This window comes from Echinops telfairi, unplaced genomic scaffold (genome assembly GCF_000313985.2).
Source record: "Echinops telfairi isolate 266 unplaced genomic scaffold, ASM31398v2 ScPeMD7_6273;HRSCAF=7185, whole genome shotgun sequence".
NCBI classification, from domain to species: Eukaryota; Metazoa; Chordata; class Mammalia; order Afrosoricida; family Tenrecidae; genus Echinops; species Echinops telfairi.
In genome coordinates, this window is record NW_022110173.1 from 737,483 (window position 1) to 743,899 (window position 6,417).

General features: G+C 45.6%; 1 protein-coding gene across 1 annotated transcript in view; it reads left to right on the forward strand.

Annotated features, from left to right (window-relative positions):
* The first annotated feature begins 457 nt into the window (after positions 1-457).
* The window catches only part of DDX11 (DEAD/H-box helicase 11), a 36,819-nt gene continuing 30,859 nt past the window's right edge, over positions 458-6,417 (forward strand). The window contains exons 1-2 of the mRNA XM_045295909.1: positions 458-542; positions 4,028-4,095. The gene's annotated coding sequence lies outside the window, so the exon portion shown is untranslated. The remainder of the gene's footprint in view (positions 543-4,027; positions 4,096-6,417) is intronic.

Consider the following 6,417-nt stretch of genomic DNA (forward strand, 5'->3'; position numbering starts at 1 on the left):
CAGTGTCAGGCTTTCCAGTCCATGAGCACGGTGGATTCTTTTCTTGTGAGTGCAGCTCTTGATCGCTCGTAGTGCGCACAGGGTTGCACTACAGCAGCAACAACAGAAGTGTTCTCTGGCTGTCTGTGTAATTCTTTTGTTTCTCTGGTTAGTTTTATTCTTAAACAAATCTAGTAGGTTTTGTGTTGGGCTGCTAACCGAAAGGTCAGTAGTTTAAAACCACCAGCTGCTCCTTAGTGGAAAGATGAGGCTTTCTGCTTCTGTAGAGTTTAGTCTCAGGACCCCAGAGAGGCAGTTCTACTCTGTCCTGTAGGGTTGCTATGGGTTGGAACTGACTTGATGGCAGGGACTTGTTTATTTCATTATAGGATTACATCATTTGCAAATAGTTTTACTTCTTTGCTAATGCAGGTACCTTTGATTTCTTTTTGTTGTTTAATAGCTCTGGCCAAGACTTGCAGCACACATTGAATAGGAGTGATAATAAAGGACATCCTTACCCGGTTCTCGTTTGCAGAAGAGATGCTTTCGATTTCTCTCTGGTGAGAATAATGTTGATTGTTGGTTTTGTGTGTATTTCCTTAATTATGTTGAGTGTCCTTTTTATTCCTATTTGTCGAGTGTTATTTTGTTTGTTTGTTTGTGTGTTTGTTTTTTCAGGAATGGGTGTTGAATTTTGTCAGAGTCCCTTTCTGTGCCAATAGATTTGATCCTATGGTTATTTTTCTTTATTTATGTGGTGGATTCCATGGATTGCATTTCTAATGTTGAACCATATTTGATACCTGGCATGAATCCCCCTTGATCATGATGTATTATTTTTTTGATACGCTGTTATATTCCACTGGCTAGACTTTTGTTGAACATTTTGGCATTCGTGTTCATGAGGGATATTGGTGTGTGTTTTCTTTGTTAAGCGATGTCTTTGCTTGGTTTTGGTTTCGGGCTACTCACTTCATAAATGTATTTCGGAGTATTCCAGCCTTTTCTTCCTCTGGAATCGTGTGATGGAGTTGCTGTCAGCTCTTCTCTGAATGTTTGGTAGAATTCGCCAGTAAAGTTGTCTGGGCTCAGACTTTGGGGAGAGAGGTATGTTTCTCAAGCTTGGCCTACTTCTCCAGGCTTTGAGATGTGTCGGCTGCAGTTGTTCATCGAGTCTGGTGCGCTCCTGTTCTGTTGTTGCGACTCTCGTTTCATTTGTCTTTGTGGTATCTGCAGCTTTTCCTTTGTTAGGTTTGCCAGTATGTTGTTGGTTTTATTAGTGCTTTCAAAGGTGGTCGTCTAGTCTTCTGGATTGTTTCTATCCAATTTCTCGTATCTGTTTCATTTATTGTTGCTCGAATCTTTATTTTTTGTTTCTGGGGGTGGTAGGCCCATTTTGCAGCTCTTTGTCGAATTCTAGGAGATAGTGGGTTAAGGTGCTGATTTTGCTTTTTCTTCTCTTTTTGCTCTTTCATGGCTATTGTTTGCCCTCGCTAAGCATTGCTTTGGTCTGATGTGCTTTCATTCTCATCTGATTCAAGGAACTTTTTATTTGAATTTTTATTTTTTCTGTTACCCAATAGTTGTTATTCAATGTTCATGGTTTTTTTTCTCCTTGACCTTCCTGTTGTTGATTTGTAATTTTATAGCACTGTGATTTGAGAAGTTGCTTTGTAGTTTTTGATGCATTTAAATTGATGGAGCCTTGCTTTGTGTCTCCTCTGGAAAATGCTCCCTGTGCACTGGAAAACAATGTAGATCGTGCTGTCGTTGGATGGAGTGTTCTATCCATGTCTGCAAGTTGACCGGGCTGTCATGGCTGAGCTTTCTCGGAGTTCTGCACCTCACTGAAAGTGGTATATGAAAGTCTCTGTCTTTATAAACCTCTAATTTCCTCTTTAATCCTGATAGGGTTTGGTGTATGGATTTTTACTGATCGTGTCAGGGGCCGCAGTGACAGAGTGAGTTGCAGGTTGGCTGCTAACTACTAGCTCAGCAGTTTCACCGCATCAGACACCTGGGGGAAGAGTGAGCCTGCCTGCTCGCTGCAGGATGTGAGTCTTGGAGACCCCAAGGAGCAGTTCTCCTCTGTCGGCACCACTAGGTAGGGGCTGTAGTTGACTCTGCTGTGGGTTTGACCCTTGGTGTTTCCTTGGGTCCATAGATGTCTTCTGGTTCTTTTGGCCTTTTAATCATTTTGTAATGTCCTTTCGGGTCTCTTAACACGACTTGTCACCTTAAAATCTGTTTTATCAGAAGTTAATATTGCCACTCTTTGTCTTTTTTGCGTGCTATTAGTTTGATCATGTTTTTTTCATCCTTTTGTTTTTAATCTATTTTTGTCTTTGTGTCTAAGACGTGTCTCTTATCCATTCTGCGACTGTCTCGAGGCCGGTGCCTGGGACCCGTTGGCAGCCGGGGTGATCATGGGCAGGCATTGACGTGGCGGATGCTGTGTGTCATGGGCTGGGCTTGCTTTCTTGGTTCTGAATGATTTTCTGTGCTAAGGTCGCTTCGAGGGTTTCTTTGTCTTTTTTTTTTTCGTTTTAATGTTTACTAAATCTTTTTTATTTTCCTCTTTTACTTTCATGAGGTTTATTAATTGCCTTTGAAGTTACCCTATAATTTATTAATTTCTTCCCAAGTTTAAAACAGTCTGTTCTGTCTTGAAATTGTTGACTCCCTCTCCTTTTGGAAGTTTTGTGACTGCACTGTTTATCCACTTTTGTTTACTTTGCTCTAGATTTCTGATCGGATGTAAGCCATTCCTTGTGACGGTGTCCCATATCATTCGTAGGTCTTCTTTGTTGCTGGTGGGAGTGGTCTTTCTGGTTTTTCTTCCAGGAGGTTAGATTGAGGAATTTGTCTCTTTAAGCTTAATTAAGTGATTTGGTCTTCCGTGGGTTCAGTTGGGCTCCTTTGCCCTTGCAGTGCACTATCTCTGAATACTTAGTGTTAATATTGTTTTCTATATGCCGTTTTATATGCTTTCTAATTTTTCATCTTGTTTGTCAGGTTTATCTTGTATTTTCCTGAATTCTTCTAAGGTTTGTCCTCTGTGTCTCTTGCTTTGAACGGCAGCGTTCTCAAGGCATTGAAAGTACTGTAACACCGCTCTTTTGGATTCTTTATCAGGTCGTTCGTTCTAGTACGAGTTCTTCCTCAGAAAGGGTTTTGGCTGTATCTATCTATGAGCCATTGGTCTTGTCCCTTGGTATGAACTGAAATTGTTGTCTTGAGACATCGTTGTACTGGCATTAAATAGATGCTTATATATTGGAGTGTTCGTAGACCCTCACCATTTGTCTCCTGGAGGGGGTGGTAGAAACGGAAGTGTGTGTGTCTGCGGTTCTTGGCACCGTTCCTGTAGTGCGGTTGAGGGCGGGTTTGGCTGCTGTTAATCACTGATCAGGTGGTATGGGAGCAGGTGGTGGCTCTGCCCAGTGAGTGGGACTGTAGGTGGTACCGATGTAGCTGGGCAGCTGGGCCGCGTGAGCACAATTGTTCTCTTAGGTCAGGTGGAACAAACAGGGCGAAAGAAAAACAAAACAAGCAACAACAACAAAAATTTTTTTTTTAAGAATGGGAAACAAACAGGAAGAAAAAGAGAATTTAATAACAAGAGGAAAGAAAGGAAAGGACAATTAAGGAGAGAAAAAAATTTCCCCCGACACTAAGGAGCTTGGGGAAAGAAATGACCAAATAGAGAGGAGTTAAGAAAAACCTAAGAAAGGAGGGGTGAAAACAAATAATAGAAAGAAAAAAAGGAAAGCAGGGGACAGGGTCATACGGAAGGGAAGGGAAAAGGGGGGGAAATGCAGGGGAGACTGGAGCGGGGATGGGCAGGACCCAGAGAGAAAACTTTTGGGCCGGGCGGGGCAGGGCACCCAGTGTGAGTAGTGCTCTCTTGAGCTAGGTGGTGTGTGTGTGTGTGTGTGTGTGGTGGGGGGGGAGACTCAGGGGTGGGGAAGGTGTTGGAGAGGGAGTGGGGTGCCCAGTCAGGACGCCTGATCCAGAACTAATTTGTGCTCGCTCCTGTCTCCAGATACAGTGGCACAAACGGTGGCTTTGACCAACTGGAGCATGGACGGGGTGGCGAGAGGGGATTGACTGGTGAGTGCAGATGGGGATTGGCCGCACTTCCAGTCCCTAGGAGGTTGTAGGGAACGAGGGGAGGATGACATCTCTCTGGGCAAGCCACCAGCCACCAATGTGGGCACCCCTATTGAATGCTGCTTGCAAAAGTTCAGAATGATGTTACTGTTTCAGGTTGACTGTCAACTCACCCTTACCATCAGTCAGCTTCTTCTCCTACTCAGTGTATGTCCACTTCCCTCGGCTTCTCCATGGCCGGGTGATCACCTGTGTCTGGGATTCGATCTCTCCAGCCTTTGCTGGCCAGGGTGTGTCTGTGTCGCCTGTCTCCTTGCTGGAGAGCCTCCAAAGGTGTTGAAGCCCCTGGTACTGATAAGACAGCAAATAAGTGATCAGGCCCTGGTGGCACAGTGGTTAAAGCGCTCAGCCACACTGAGAAGGCAGTGGTTTGCACACACCAGCCCTCTGCTGGAGGAGGACGCGGCCACCTCCTGAGGATTTGCAGCCTGGGAACCCCTGCGCGCGACACCCCTGCTCGGTCCTGTGAGATTGTTGAGTTGGAATTGACTTGATAGCAGAGGGCTTGATTTGTTTGGCTTTTGCTCCTGGCCCCTCCCCTCCCCCCTGAATGATGAGGGATAATTGAGGATTGAGGAAAATGAACATTTTCAGAAGACGTATCTGCTTTGCTTCCGCGTGTCTTAGCTCCTTGGATGGACATACGATGTGCCTTGCTGCCGTGGACCTGAGCGGTGGGAATGTGGGGAATGTGTGCCGGAGTCTTGATTGCTCTCCATGCCACCAGCCTGCAGAGGTCTTTTCTAGCACTTAGCTCATTCTGCAGGGATTTATCCACGCCCTTCTTTTCCCCCCATCCAGTGATTTATACGCATTTTGGTTTGTGGCTTGCAATCTGCACAATGTAACAGCAACCTGCCCACTTCCTCTCGGGTTCCCTGTTTCTATTTGGCCTTGGGTTTGGACAAATGGTGCCCTTTTGGCCTCGGTTGGTTGATAGAACTGAAGGGTACGTTCCTCCCTGGTCTCCTTGTTCATTTTCTAAGCCTGCACATTGTTTGGCTGAACGGTGATTCCCCCAAGGGTGTGTTCAGCTCCAGCTTAAATGGTGTCTAAGGGCCACAGTCTTGGGTGTTCCACCAGCCTCTGTCAGACGAGTCCAAGTCTGGTCTTTGTAAAATCCTGATGGTTTTCTCTGTCTCCGACCTGTTATTGTGAGCTGGGACTGCTGGTCTCGGGGTCGTGGCAGCTATGTGATTTGTGTGATCCGTTCGTCTTGTGAACGAATTGTTTCCCTGCATCTTTGCTGGTTTTCACGCTGCTTTACTTGGAATGACAAGGACCAGTAGTTACATCTCTGATGGCCACTCAGGAGCTATTAAGATCCTAGTCTCTACCCAGCACAGTAGGATGTGGAAGATTGCCTTTGTGGGCTGTGTGATGCTGATTGATTTAGGTGTCCCCTGAGACTTTGGTCCTAAAACCCCAAGCCTAGAGACCCCTCCCTAAAGGTGTTTGATTATGACCAAGTTCTCATCCCTTTGCCTCCTATAAAGAAGATGGCCATTGAGTTGAATCTGACTCTTAGTGACCCTCTGTAGCAGTTCCAAGACTAAACATTTATGGGAGCAGACAGCCTCATCTTTCTCCCTCTGAGCGTCTTGTGGATTTGACGCCCAAACTTGCACATAGTAGCCCTCTGCCTGACATGTTCAAACACACGTGTAGAACTATCCCCTGCCCACAAACACTTGTGGGTGTAATCCCATTGGGCTTCTCCCCACTGTTCGGCTTGCATGTCTGTCTGTGGATCCACTCGTAGATGATGTCCCTTGTTATTCTTCTCCCAGGACAGATTATGTCGTGGGGTTACCTTGTTGTCTTTTACTCTTGTGCACCTCACGTGCCTTCCTTTGTCACGTTGGCCATGTTGTGCTACCCTCTTCCCTATTGTACAGCGCCTGTCCCATCACCCACGTTAATGTGTGTCCTGCTCTAGCTAGTGATTTGCCCTCCTTTCCCTTCTCATCCCTGGTGACCATCAAATAATGTTTCTGTATGTAAGTCTTCTCTTGACTTTCTACAATCGTGGTCCTATAAAGCACATGCCCTTTGGTGACGGACTTGTTTCACTCAGCATAATGTCCCAAGGTTAGACCCGCAATCAAGAACGGAGTCTTTGTTCTTTCAGGTCGCCTCGTGCTCTGTTAAAGTCATGCACCATAGTTTGTTTATCCACCTGTGATAGATAATTTCATGTCACCTTGAAGATGTGTAAAGTGTATGAGGTGATGTCCAACCTGTCAGTCAGGTCACAGCCGG